We start from the raw sequence: 15,360 nt of genomic DNA, 5'->3' as shown, positions 1-15,360 counted from the left end.
GGGAGCTGGCTGGGCTTTATCTCAGTATTCTGATTATAGTGTTCAGTCTGCTGGTCGGGGGACATCTGAGCTCTGTGTGAGCGATCACAGATCGAGAGGAATAATCATGGGCTCCTCATACTCACAAGAGGAATATAAGAGGTCTGCTCTTTTGATTTATGAAGATGTTATACAGCGTCAACCATGCTTCTTACCAGATGTAGGCATAGATGAGTCTCTGCTGAAATATTCTGGCTCCGACTCTAACGCTGTGCTGCAGGCTTTCTCTAAGGAGATGCTCAACACGGTGCCAGGTTACGTCGACCGTCTTGGATCTGTCATTGGTCCACTGACTTCAGTCCCGAATGCTGTTGGACTAGGAGCTTTGGTGATTTCCTTGCTCATAGAGATCGCCATCAAGGGCGGCACTCAGACAAGTGCTGACACATACAGCCTGTTACGACGTGTGTTTGCGGAAGAGAAAGTTTCGTATGTCCGAGACACAATGTCAGAGTATCTGAAACGCCATCAAGTGTACATGAACAATGACCAACGATTACGGGAGGAAATAAAGAGACTGGAACAGGAGCTGAGCAAACATCTCACCAGGCTCAGAAACTCCCTGCTGTATGACGGACAGATGAGCAGCCGTGGGTTCAAGATCTGGGTCAACGGAGCCGCCTTCCACGTCCAGATGCTGATCCACGAGGCTCGACTGGATATTCAGGCTGGTAAACCTGCATCAGACTGTGTTCATGAAATCAAATCTGCAATCGATGTGTATTTACGGTACCTGGATCCTTTGCTGGAGAAATACAAGACCTACAAGATCAATTCAAATGTGTTTAGAACGGAATATTGCGATAGCCTTTTTTGTAATATCATGACTTGTTATTTGGAAAATAAGGAAATTGAAAGCTGTAGAGTGAATGGCTATGCTTGTATTCCTACCCCGTGTGGTTATCCAGAAGTTCAGACGGCTTTTATGGATATTGTTTACTCAAATTATGAACCGATCAAAGGATTAAAGAGTTATTTTTTAAATATCAAGAACAATCTCAACTCTCGAATCCGTGACCGTGGTTCATTCACTGTGCCGTCGGCTGCAGGTTAGTTTAGATATCTGGTGTTGATAAGGGATGGCTCAGATGCTGGAGCGTGCGCTCATATGTAGAGGTGTACTCTTCGATGCTGGGTTTGACCCCGACCTTTGGCCCTTTGGTGCATGTCACCCCCCCCCCAAGTCACCCCCTCCATGTCACCCCCTCCAACAGGTTTTATCGTAGTTTTTCATCCAATACAAGTCAATGGAGTTGGACAAAAACTACGATAAAACCTGTTGGAAAGCATCTTTTGCAGCGATTTTTGTGTGAGCATATCAGTGAACACCCCTGACCACTCGGTGAGTTTCACGTCTTTGTAAACAAAAGTTTAATGCGTTTTAGGAAGGATTATTCCAGTGCACCTATGCAACCATTGTGCAACCTATGCTACCACAGAAACCGAAAATTCTCGGGCCAGCAGCATTTGTCCAAATTTCAATCTTAACCATTGTATTTCATCAGGAACGATCTGAAAACAGGGCTTTAAGTGTAAAATACCGAACTTGTCCTTTAAGACATAAAATACTCAGCTGAAATATTTTAGTCCTGTTTCCGGTTTAAAAATCCTTAAAATTATGTCTGCTCCTTCTTCCTCGTTGAAGACTTCTGAATCTTTGAATAAGTAAATGTTGTTCATTATGAAAGTGTAAGTGCTGAACACGAGATGTCTCCTACTTCACTATAAAGTTTGTTCTTAACATTTGCTTTTGTGATGTTCTCCTAACAATAAAGGATCATGTGTTTATTTCTAAAGAAACACGACAATGCTTATAAAGCTCCATTACCTCGTATCTCACGTTATGGCCCCGTAGAAGACGTTTTTGTAAAGATAGGCTAACGATTGTGTCATGACCACGTGACTCTCTGTCGCACAGTAGAGAGATTACCGTATAGTCTGGAGAAGCTCGCAGGCAGTCGGGGGACGTGGAGGCATACAGTCAAGGGAGGTCCAAAGATTTCTGGGTCTGTCAGGTTGGTACCATAGGTTTATTGAGAATTTTTAAGGTGAGATTTTAAAACATGAGATTTAAAAGAAGACTTTCACTGTTTCACACATCATGTGGCAACAAGTTTCATATACCTATACACTTTATTATAAAGTCTTTCTGAAATATTTGACATGATACACTGGAATAAGCATGAATCTGCTGTCCTGTAGCCGGTTGTGTCCCAGTAAACATGTGCTTTTACTTCAGCGTTTCAGAGAGTCGTTCATTTATTCCTGTCAAGCTGAACGTTCAAACACAGTGAGGCCTGAGGAAATGAGAAATGATCTTATTCAGACGGTCAGTCTATCATCAGACATGGAGACTACAGTTAACCGTAGACCTGAGCAGATTCATCACAACTAAACATGACGCTCCAGATCATGACACTGGCAAACACTGATCAGTGATGTTATGAGGATCGTTGTGCACATTTACAGCTGGAAAGAGTGAATGAAAGTGAATGAAATTGTGAATAACGAGACAAACGACATTTCTATTATCCCTGAAATATGAGGTACACACTATATGTAAGCTTGTTTCTGCCAAAGAATAAAAAATAAAAAGGGTCATTTTGACTTTGATCTTGCATTTCCGAGTTTATATCTTGCAATTCTGAGAAATTATAATTTTTTACTTCCAGAAATCATGTTGCTGCTGCATTTTGCTCAGGCTAAATGTCCCAAAAAACCTGGTTGTGTAATAAAGACCTGACTGTAAACCTCTGAACACCACAGTACTCTCAAATCAAAGTACATGTGTAGGAGGAGAAAGTACGAGTAAAGTGTAGGCCACTGTTTTTTTGCTTCTGAAATGTAAGTAAAAGTACTATTATCCAGTCTAAATTTCACTTGAGTAAAGTACAAATCCCGTAAAATAATATTAAAGTAGCTCACACTCACACTTTAACTCACACTGGACTCGTGCTTCTAATGTTGGGTAATATATATATTTGAAAGCATATTGAATCATCTGAATCACCGCTTGAAACAAGCATCGGACTGATGATATATCTGATATTTTCTTATATTTAGTTGATTGTTGTTTGTACTTTTTGTTGAACTGTTATTGTTCTGAACAGAATTGAAAGAAGGTTTTAATCAGCAGCGAGTGTTGCTCTGCTGCCCTCTTGTGTTCACAATCATTCAGCTCCAATACTTCCATCATGTTTACAGATTTAAAGTAATTAGCTGATGAGAAAAGCATTGTTTTACCTGGAGTGATGCAAGAAAAGAAAGCCAGAAAAGCTTTGGTTAAAGGCGTCAGATGACAGGCGAGCTGAAGAGGAGTGTGTATGATGGAGAATTATATCAAGCTGCTGTGTGTGGAAACACTACACTGTAAAAAAGTTCTAACCCTCCCAAATCAAAAATTTCAAGTGACCGATAACATCTAAATTTTTCAATTGGCCCAAGTGAAATTCTGTAAATTATAAAATTAAATTTACAGAATTTCACTTGGGCCAATTGAAAAATTTAGATGTTATCGGTCACTTGAAATTTTTGATTTGGGAGGGTTAGAACTTTTTTACAGTGTATTAATTCACACTTAATGCACATAATCATGAATAACATATTTTTATTATTTGACATTTAATTCCGTTTGAGAGCTGTGTTTTGTTTTGGCTTCTTTGTTCATTTTATGATTCTGTATGATGTACATCACTTTGGTCAACTTCTGTTGTTTTAACCCTTGTGTTGTCATCAAAAATGACCCGCCTGCAAAAAATACCTTACAAATCTCTCGTTATGCTACATCAACACCAAATATAGGATTCGATCTTTTTTTTAACTTGTTTTCTTTCAATTAGGATGGATTTTGTATTTATTTTTGGAACTGATAAATCATAGGCCTTATTTATCTGCGCTTACGTACTTAGTTTTTGAGTAAAAAAAGCGTTATTTGTGAACACTTTTGGGCAGACTAGTGTGCTTTAATGTTTAACTAGGAAATTTGTTTTCTCTTTTGTTTTTAACTAGGAAAAATGCCCTTTTTACAAAATGGCACAAAGTCGCACTTCAAACCGGTCAAAATGACCGGCCTACAAAAAAAATTGCTTATAAATCACTTGTTACGCTATTTTATCACCAAATATTGTATTTAAAGGGGTCATATAATGGTACATGCACTTTTACAAGTTGATTGTACTGAAATGTGTGTTGGCAGTGCCTGTACACAACCATCATAAAATGATAAAAATCCATCCAGTGTTTTTTTTTTTAATCTTCTTATGTTATATGTTTCCCCCCATCTCATATCAAGCCGTTCGATTTTGTGACGTCACACGGTCGGACGCCCCTCCCACGATTGTTGATTGACAGCAGTGTTTCAACACAGACCCGCCCTTGCTCGTGAGCGAGCTGTCAATCATATTCCGCGCGGACCGGCGCGCGTCATTGTTGATACGCTGGAGCACTGAGTAGAATGGCGTCTCTAAGCGATTGTGGTGTTCTGTTCTTGGGTGTAATAAGGAACACAGCATAATTTTGATGTTCATAAATCCCAACCACTGAAGACGCAGTGGCTGAGTTTTGTTTCCGAAGGGAATATTCCCCACGATCAACGTCAAAGCTTTCATGTTTGCGCGAATCATTTCACACACCAGACTGCTTTATAAACGAGGGTCAGTATAAAGCTGGTTTTGCTAAGAAGCTGCTCCTGAAAAAAGGATCGGTACCAACTATTCGTGTTCCTGCTGCACCTCCAGAAGAACTGAAGTGAGTGTAACGTTTTATTAACCTTTATATTAATATTAATATTAATCTTTGAAAATCGCTAGCACGCTTCACGATGAATGCGGCTAAGGTTTACACTTAGGGTACATTACGGCATGTTTTCTATGTACGACGTTCTCAATATAATTCATAATACCACGTTTATAATGAACAACGCATTATGGTTATATATAAAATAAAAGCATTTTAAAACAAACTTCCTGGTTAAACATCAAAGCACACTAGTGTGATAAACAGTGCAAATTTTTCATATTTTATGTAAAATTTACAAAATTATCCACAAATAAGCTTTTTTCACTCAACTGGGGTATGTAAGCTCGGATAAATAAGGCCTAAAATAGATTCCAAAAAGAAATACAAAACCGTTTTTTTGGCCAGAGGCTAAAGACTACAGCCAGTAGGAGGAGCTGTCCCGCATGTGTTCAACCCGCTCTATGGGATCTCACTCACAGAATGTACACATAGTGTCAGCCGTCTTTCTTTGGAAGCTAAGCTAGCAGGAGAAAGCTGAGTAGTAGGAGAAAGCTGAGTAGTAGGAGAAAGCTGAGTAGTAGGGGTTACCATCCTCTTTTTCCCGGACATGTCCGGCCGTTGAGATCGTCCAAAATGTCCGGGATTCGGCTTTTGCTTTCTGCAGTCGCCATTCATTGTTTACATTCACACCTTTTGTTTCAATCTAACTGAATTCATTCCGATTGGTGAATCTGAATGTAGTGTTTACATGAACGCTAAACAAGTGATCGGTCGATGTGCGTTTTAACATTGCTAAGAAAATTCCCGCTCCTCCGTGAGAGATACGAGACCGGTGCGTCTCAGTAATCACGCCACCGGCCTCGCGCCGTTCTCCCGCGCCCCTCAGCCTCGTCCTGCTCGCCACAGTAAACATGATGACGTTCTCCCGCGCCCCTCAGCCTCGTCCTGCTCACCACAGCAAACATGATGAATGGCGACTGTAGAACGCAAAAGCCGAATCCCGGATATTTTGGTCGATCTCGAAATCCCGGGCAAACTCATCACGGAGACTCACTAGTAGCCTAGCCTTGTGGTTTTCAACTGCGCTCTCTAACCGGTAGGCGTGGCTTGGGAGTGGCCTCCTAGGGCAGCGAAGCAAGTGCATTCTGGGAGTTGTTGTCTTTCATCAACATGAGCCAAAAATACATTTTCTGGCTTTTCTCAGTCTAGAAAGCTCCAAATTCAAAAATAATTTCACATTTCTTCTACATGAATGACCCATTTTAAATACACATTCATCTTTCCAGAGGTGAAGTATCCCTTTAATATGAAAAAACGGTGGAGTGTTCCTTTAATAAACATGATATTTATCAGAATAAATATGATTGGAGTTCAAAATCAGTTTACTGTACAAATGTATGGCAGTTAATGATTAGATATTTTAAAGATAACTGGATGTGTAGTGTGTATATGTGACTAAAATGAGAATTAGGCACAGCAACCATTAATGTAATCTGAAAGACCGCAGAAATCTCTAATGTCCTTGGGTATGAAATTTAACAAAGTCCTAAAGTGTCACAGCAGACATTTGTAAGAAATTGTAGTCTGCCTCGACCCAGATTCCACTCCAAACTATATTTTAGAATGAGCTCATCCCCAAAATGGCTTAATTATCATAGAGATGAAAGAAAGTCAAGTTGTATTGTTTCTTGACCATTGGGGTTGATCTCATCCTGAGCAAATGGTAGTCAATTATAGAATGAGAATGGGTGTGGGACACAGAGAACCTTCTCAGACAATGGGGTGTCTCAACTTCACTAACAGTAATATGGTTGCAACTTGCAGTCATTTAGGCAAAACATGAACACTGAAATCCATTCCCATTAACATCTCCCTCACTTTTCCTGATCCATTTTTGATTAATTGAAACAACAAACATCAGATAATCTCAGTCAAACGCTTGAGCTCATAAACGCACGGCAGTATAAAGCCTCCAAAGAGAACATACCAAAAGTATACAATTCATCCATTCATTCAGAAACATACAACATCGTCCCTTTATGATTGTACAGTATAGTACAGGAAGTATGAAATAATAATATTTATTAACACGTGGGTGGCTAACCACTTCTTTCTTCTGTCCTTTTCTTTTGGTATGGAATAAAATACCAGTTCAGGGTTCCTCTTTCGGCAGCCAACTGCACAACATATTGCAGGCATTACTGAGACCGTCGGTCGTAAAGATGGCGGCGCAAAGCTACAGTGACGTCATGTGAGTTTGTCAGTGACTCTGTAAGTTCACAAAACTTTACTCTTTCACCTAACTAAAAGTCAATTTTTTTGTTCAGTGTAGTGTAGTCTGATTACAATTGAATGTGTGTTTAATTGACTTAGAACAATATAATGATATTGAAAGTATTCTGTTCACAGTTGTAAAGTACAACACAATACTATTATGCTAAGACTCCTCTCATAAATTACATTTTATTGTCAAATATTATGTAGAAAACTGACAAAAATGTCAACAATAAGTTGTACTGGATTATTGTCACGGTTTTGTTTTTGGGTTTGTTCACATCATGTTTCCTTTGCTGCGTTCCAGTCCAAAAATTGTCATGCCCTTCACATGCTAACTTCCCTCCGTCTCGTTCACTCGGATGTACATCATTGCTTACGATGTGCCCACTACTGGCGGAAACTGCAATGGGCTGAACTGGAACGTCCTAAGCCCTTGATCACTTGGAATCAGCTGTGGAGTTGATTTATTATTTACATTTTTTTTCCCTTTAAGAATTTGTTTAATGCAGCATCCAAATGTGTATAGGTGTGTTTGGGTTGTTTTAAATTAAAATTAAATATAATTAATATATCATAGAGTTGACTGTGTGGTGGTGATTAGACGAGATATACGGTGACGTCACAATCGTGTTGCATTGTGGGACATATAGGTGCCTGAAGTGTACATTTGAAGCAGACTCGCTCCCTCGATCAAAATCGAGGGAACGAGGGTCTCACCATCTAAACTTCCCTCGTCCACTTCACGAAGTGGAACGCACTTCAAAATGGCGGCGGGGATTCCCCCGAGGGGAAGTGCTTAGGGAAGTTCCCATTCAGTCGGTCAACTCGGTACAACACATAAGACTATGGGATATCGCGCTCTAGCGCCATCTGCTGAAGACACCTTTATTCACGCCTGAAAGGCAAATGACGCATGACGACGTGGGCGGGGCCACCTGCCCACAGCATATAAATGCAGTTGTATGCGTCATACCCTTTGTTCTTCAGCTCTTCACCGTGCTGCTAGAACGCCATCACGCCACAATCTTCATAGGAAAAAAAGCGCCCACGGTGGTGATTCCTATTGAAAGGCACAACAGAGAAAAGTGTTAAAAAGCATAAGTTTAGCATTGCTAACTAAGAGCTAATTAATTCTTTTTCTCGGGGAAAAATGGCTAACAATAAGAATTCTCGCCCATGTCCAATGGCATGTGGCTACTTGTTGTCTGAAAAAGATACACACGAGCACTGCCCGGTATGTTTGGGGATTGTCCACGCTAAGCTAGCTCTCTCCAACACGGGAACATGTATACACTGCCGACAGCTTCGTCGTTCGACACTCGAACGACGTGTAGCGTTTGTTGAACGAGTGCTCGAGAGTACAGCGGATAGACACGGTCCGCTTCTGTCTTCAGGTACTGCTCCAGATACGGCACTAGCTGGTTTTGAGGAAACTACAGATACTTGGGGCGACCGTATGGAAGCCGGGGAGGTTATAGAGGATTTTAATAATGTTCCCCTGATAGCTTCATTGGAGTGTCGGGAGGAGGACTCTGTCTCGCTAGAAGCGGGCGAAGAGTTCTTTAACGATAGTCTTCAGCCGGAGCAGGTCATGGCTTCCCCCTCACTCTCCGAGGCGACGGGGGGAAGTGAGTTTATGGAGGAGCCCTTCCTTGAACTATATCGAAGGGCGGCAGCAAAGCTGACAGTGGAGTGGCCTGCCCCTCCCCCGGTTCAGAAAAGCTCACGTTTCGGCGGGTTCTATTTATCTCAGGTTCAAACTGTGGTAAGAACACATCTGCCGATTTACCCAGACTGTATAGCAGAGCTTACATCTTCATGGTCGAAACCCATGTCTACTCTTTCCCCGGTGTCGGGTATGAGTAAGTTCACCGACCTCGAAGGTGCACAGGAAGCTGGGTTAATGTCAGCTCCACCAATGGAGCATTCGCTTGCGACGTACTTGGCTCCAATGCATAATAGCGGTATCGCGGGCATCCCCACTCTCCCGTCAGGACCGTGTAGGTTCTCGTACAGACAGCTTAGCAGGATTTATAGTGATCAGGCCTGCACGGCTAGAGCCTTGAGCACAATGTCCCTGCTACAAACGTATCAGGCTATCTGCTTGGGGGAGCTAAGCGAGGCTATGTCAGAGGGAAGACCGTGTGACGAGCTCATGGGGGAGGTGAGATCCACCGCTGATTATATACTGCGCACAACACGTTGCGCGTTGGTATCGTTAGGTCATGCGATGGCCAGTACAGTGGTGGCTCAGCGCCATCTATGGTTGACTCTGGCGAACCTGCCGGAACGAGATCGGAATGCGTTCCTCGGCGCACCAATCTCTACCACGGGTCTATTTGGTGAGGGTCTTGACGCGTTTCAAGCACGATTTGAAAATTAAAAAAAACAAGCAGAATCTCTCAGGGGTTCAATGCCCAGAAGGTTTAATAGACCAACACAATCACCCGCTCAGCCAGGGTTTAGGGTGTCGTCTCGACCGCCGCCAGCTAAGAGACCGGCTGCTGTAGCAGCGCCGAGACACAATGCTTGGGAGGCTAAACCTAGGCGAACGTACCCACAACCTAAACAGCAGGCGGGGTCGGGGAAGAAAGACCCGCCCCCAGCGAAAGGGAAATTTTTCTCTGCAGAAAGGAGGGGACGGCCAAATTCCTAGCTTGCAGGCGGGGGAGGATCATCGGCCCAGAGGCAGCCGCATTCTTCTCTCAGTGAAAAAGAGACCTTGCAAAAGAGCGGGTTCAGTTTTAAGTTCAATTTCAATAAAGAAACTTTGTGTTCAGCATTCAATGCCTCGTGTTATGATTTGTCAAAACAATCATGCAATGCCTCATGTATTGATTTGTCAGAACAATCAAAGTGTGTCGGAACCACCAAACTCAAAAATAAACCATGTGTTGTCAAAGGGGGAAAAGGCAGGGATATCCAATATCCAGCAATGCTCAATAAGAGAGATGGGGGTTTCCCCGGTGATGCCGGGAATCCTTGCTGTCAACCTGGAACGGTGGCGCGCATGCGCACCAACTCCATGGGTTCTTCGCACGATTCACCCCCCCCCCCCCCCCCCCCCGTTTCGGCGGGGTAATTACGACATCAGTGTCAGGGGAGGCTTCCCCAGTATTAAGAGAAGAAATTCGGGTTCTTCTCAGCAAAGCTGCAATTCAGGTGGTTCCACAGGGAAAAACGGAGGAAGGGTTTTACAGTCGTTACTTCCTCCTCCCAAAGAAAAGTGGGGGCTTACGCCCGATTTTGGATTTACGGCAGTTGAACAAACATCTCAGACGTTACAAATTCAAAATGCTCACAGTACGTCATCTACTATCCTCTCTGCGTCCCCGGGAATGGTACACATCGGTGGATTTGACCGATGCGTATTTCCATGTCACAATTCACCCAGATCACAGACAATTTCTGAGGTTCTCCTTCGAGGGGACGGTATACGAATTTCAAGTCCTGCCGTTCGGGTTGTCCCTGGCACCGCGCATATTCACGAAGTGTGCAGAAGCGGCACTGACTCCGCTGCGTCATCAAGGCATGAGAGTATTCGCCTATTTGGACGATCTACTCCTGGCCGCGGATACCAGGGAACAAGCAGTATTGCAAACACAGACCCTTGTCTCCCACCTGCGAGATCTGGGATTTTTAATAAATCTCAAGAAGAGCTCCCTAGTTCCGTGTCAGCGGATTTCATATCTCGGTTTAGAGATCGATTCAGTAAAGAACACAGCTACGCTGTCACTTCAAAGAGCCGAGAATTTTCGCAACTGCCTGAGTCTCTTCCGACTAGGACGGCGAATACGTTTTCACACAGTGTTGAGGCTGCTGGGGTTGATGGCCTCAATAATAACAGTCGTTCGACTCGGTCTCCTCTTTATGCGTGCGTTCCAGAGATGGGCGCTGAGCACTGGTCTAAATGTCACACGGCATTTAAACAGACAAGTAACGATAACGCCAGCGTGCGTTCGAGCTCTGGTTCCCTGGGGATCCCCGAGTCTATTGACAGAGGGAATCCCTCTAGGCAGGGTTACGTCACATGTAGTAGTGACGACAGATGCATCCCTACATGGATGGGGAGCCCTATGCAAGGGGAATTCTGTGAGAGGAGAATGGTCGTCAACACTGAAGGGGCGCCATATAAATTATTTGGAATTGCAGGCAGTTCTTTTGGCACTGAAACACTTTGTGCAGCATCTGCACGGTGAACATGTGTTAGTCAGAACGGACAACACGACGGTAATATCATATATAAACAGACAAGGGGGCACACGCTCTCTTCCACTGCTGCAACTAACACATGCACTCCTAATATGGGCCAGCGAACACTTAGCGTCACTCAGGGCAGTGCATGTCCCGGGCCACCTGAATGGCGGTGCAGACCTGCTATCCCGGGGAGGACCACAGGTCAGGGAATGGCGTCTGCACCCGAGAATAGTGGCGCAGATTTGGGATCGGTTCGGCAGGGCCGAGGTCGATCTTTTTGCGTCCAGGGAAAACACGCACTGCCCGCTGTTTTTCTCGATAATAAACAGCAGCGCCCCGCTGGGGGTGGACGCGCTGTCTCATGTATGGCCCAAAACTCTACTATATGCGTTTCCGCCGGTAGATCTGATACAGCCCACTCTGGACAGAGTGCGTCAGGAGGGTCTGTCACTAATTTTGGTAGCCCCGTGCTGGCCAACGAAAACATGGTACGCAGGTATCATGACACTGCTGTCCGGGACACCATGGTGTCTTCCCCAATGCAGGGACCTGCTGTCCCAGGCAGAAGGACAGATTCTACACCCCCGGCCGGAACTGTGGCATCTATGGGCCTACCCGCTGAGAGGGTGAATCTAGTAGCAGCAGGGCTCCCAATTAATGTTGTGGCCACGATACAAAGTGCTAGAGCACCATCAACAAGGGGGCTTTACGCGTCGAAATGGCGCATATTTGAACAGTGGTGCGGACAAAAGTCATTATCACCTTTTCAATGCCCGATTGCAGGAATATTAACTTTTCTGCAGGAATTGTTTGAAGAAGGTCGCTCACATTCCACACTGAAGGTTTATTTAGCAGCCATTTCGGCCTGTCACGAGGGTATTAATGGGTCCGCGCCGAGCGCGCACCCGCTGGCCGTTCGGTTCCTTAAAGGAGCGAAGCGGCTGAAGCCCGTTACAAAGTCGATGATACCATCATGGGACCTAACTGTGGTTTTGGAGGCTATGTGTGAACCTCCATTTGAGCCCTTAGAATCATTGGATCTAAGGATACTGTCTTATAAAACAGCCCTATTGCTCGCGCTGGCGTCAGCAAAGCGCATCAGTGATCTTCATGCGCTGTCAGTGCATCCCTCATGCATCCAGTTTGCACTGGATGGGTCTAAAGTGCTGTTGCGCCCGAACGCGGCGTATACACCAAAAGTTATGTCAGGAACATATAGTTCGCTCTCGTTCGAGCTGCCAGCTCTGTCAAACCTCTCGATTGACTCTGAGGAAGACAGGAGACTCCATGCGTTATGCCCTGTGCGAATTTTACGCAGGTATATTGAGCAGACGCAAGCAATGCGTTCATCCGACCAACTTTTTGTGTGTTTTGCCAACCCAGTTCGTGGGAAACCGCTGTCTAAACAGCGTCTTTCGCATTGGATCGTAGAGGCGATTTCAATTGCATACAAAAGTAAAGGATTAGCTCCACCAGCAGGGGTGCGGGCGCATTCTACAAGAGACATGGCAACGTCATGGGCGTTGTTTAGAGGGGTGTCAGTAGAAGATATTTGTGCGGCAGCCAGTTGGGCATCACCACACACATTTGTTCGGTTTTACCGACTAGATGTCACTGCTTTGACAGTGGCTCGGTCTGTGCTTACTGCAGGGACTTTAGACCAAGGACCCTCACTCTCTTGAAAAAGGGGTCATGTGGCGGTGCTGGCCCCTTACGTTTAGTTCAGCGACTTGGCAGGGCGTGAATATATGTCCCATAGTCTTATGTGTTGTACCGAGTTGACCGACTGAATGGGAACGTTAAGTTATGCATATAACTGCTGTTCCCAGAAGGAGGGAAACGAGGTACAACACCTCTGGGCCCCGCACAGTCGGAGGCTCGGTGAAGAGCTGGACTGAACAAAGGGTATGACGCATACGACTGCATTTATATGCTGTGGGCAGGTGGCCCCGCCCACGTCGTCATGCGTCATTTGCCTTTCAGGCGTGAATAAAGGTGTCTTCAGCAGATGGCGCTAGAGCGCGATATCCCATAGTCTTATGTGTTGTACCTCGTTTCCCTCCTTCTGGGAACAGCAGTTATATGCATAACTTAACGTTCGCAAGTGCGTGTCTAAAAGTGGACTGGAACGCAGCACTTGTCTGTCATGTGATCCTGCCATGTGTTCCCTTGTCTGATGTGTCATGTTGTCATTGGTTCATTGTTTCATTGTTCACAGGTGTCCCTTGTCTAGTCATTAGTCTTAGGTGTATTTAAGCCCTCATGTTTGCCATGTGTCTTGGTCAGGTATTGTTACCTGTAACCACTGTTGTGAGTCCTTTTCATGTTCATGCTTTGGTTTTTGTTTCATGTTTTGTTTTAGTTATAATAAACTGCACTTGGGTTCAGTGGATCCCTATTACAATTATACTGTATAAGCAAATGTATTGGAAAAATGCATTTCAAGTGCATTAATGCACACAGTATATATATTATAGACTAAACACATTTAAAAAACATTAACAAATTATTTTTGGACACACTTGAGTTGAAATTAAAATCAATTATTTTCCATGTTTTCCATTAAAATTATTATTTTATTTAGTATATTAGTCAATACATCAAAACAAATTTCCTTTAATAACTTATAACTTTAACTTTAATAACTTTAAAACACTATAAAATCATAATTATTTAAAATGCATGTTTAAGTAAAACTTAAGTATTATCATGGAAGTGTACTTTCTTTAAATAAATTTAATTAGACATTATTACAAAGTGCATTTTTAAAAAGTACACTTAAGTGTGTTTAGAAGTATTATCATGAAAGTGTACTTTAAGTTAAACTTAATTAGATATTACAAAGTGCATTTGTAAAAAGTAAACACAGCCAAAAAGTACCTAACTGCACAAATGAAAGACTACTGTTTACATTAAGCACACATACTTTTCATACTGACATGACAAAAATGCGTTGAACATTTCTATCATATTTTTCCTATAAGCCAGGAAAAGGGTTTTGATACAAGAACATTATGATATTATTATTTTAAAATTGCAATGATAGCATAACTATTATTACATTTATCTATGAATACTACTGACATGTACCTGGATTCAACTCAGATCCTGTTAAATTGGACAACATGAATATGTTGTAAAACCTTTACACTTACAAAGTGTTTTGTATAGAAAATTCACCTTGCTTTGTAAGATCATAATATAATGTGTAGGACTTGATTGTAAAATTTACAATTTTAATTGAATTTAATTCTATAAAATCAAGTGTTGCAATTGCTCATTTTAATAAAAAAAATGTATTGTGTTTTAAGTGTCTTGTGCTGACAAGTATTTCTCAGAAGACAGAAATTCACTAATAAAACTAAAAGCACAGTCAATGTTATTTCATATTAATATAAATAAAAAAATAAAAAAATAAACATTAATAAACATACAGATGAGTGAACGGTCTCATCACCTATAGCTCACATCAATGCTGTGAAAAAAATAAATAAAAAAAAATGCATGAAAACACATTGCCAGGACTTTTCCCCCAAAATTCAAAGGCCTGTTTAAATTATTAAAACTAGAGTTATATCCAAATATTAAGATTCTTTTTTTTTTTATCATGTAAACTACCTATTTACATCATGTTATACGCATATACGTTTGGGACAAGAGGGGAACACGACCGCATTGCAGCAGAGATAAAAAATCATCATAAATCAGACCACGTGACAGACAGTGCACGGAGGAAAACCGAAAGGTGACAGAATGGATGATACTCGTCTGTATTTGCAGTACACACACCACAGTTCAGCTGCACTCCACAAAAAGTACCTAACTGCACAAATGAAAGAGTACTGTTTACATAAAGCACACATACTTTTCATACTGACATGACAAAACTACACAACATTCGTATCATGTTTGTTCTTGCATGCCAGGAAAAGTGTTTTGATAGAAGACCATAATGGTATCATTATTTTTTAATTCCAATGATAGCATGACTATTATTACATTGATCTGTGAATACTACAGAAATTTGCCTGGATTCAACTCAAATCCTGTTAAATTGTACAACATGTATACAAGTTTTTTGTATAGAAAATTCACCTTGCTTTGTAATAT

This window comes from Leuciscus leuciscus, assembly GCF_965113295.1.
Source record: "Leuciscus leuciscus genome assembly, chromosome: 6".
NCBI classification, from domain to species: Eukaryota; Metazoa; Chordata; class Actinopteri; order Cypriniformes; family Leuciscidae; genus Leuciscus; species Leuciscus leuciscus.
Note: the sequence above shows the minus strand (reverse complement) of the source record.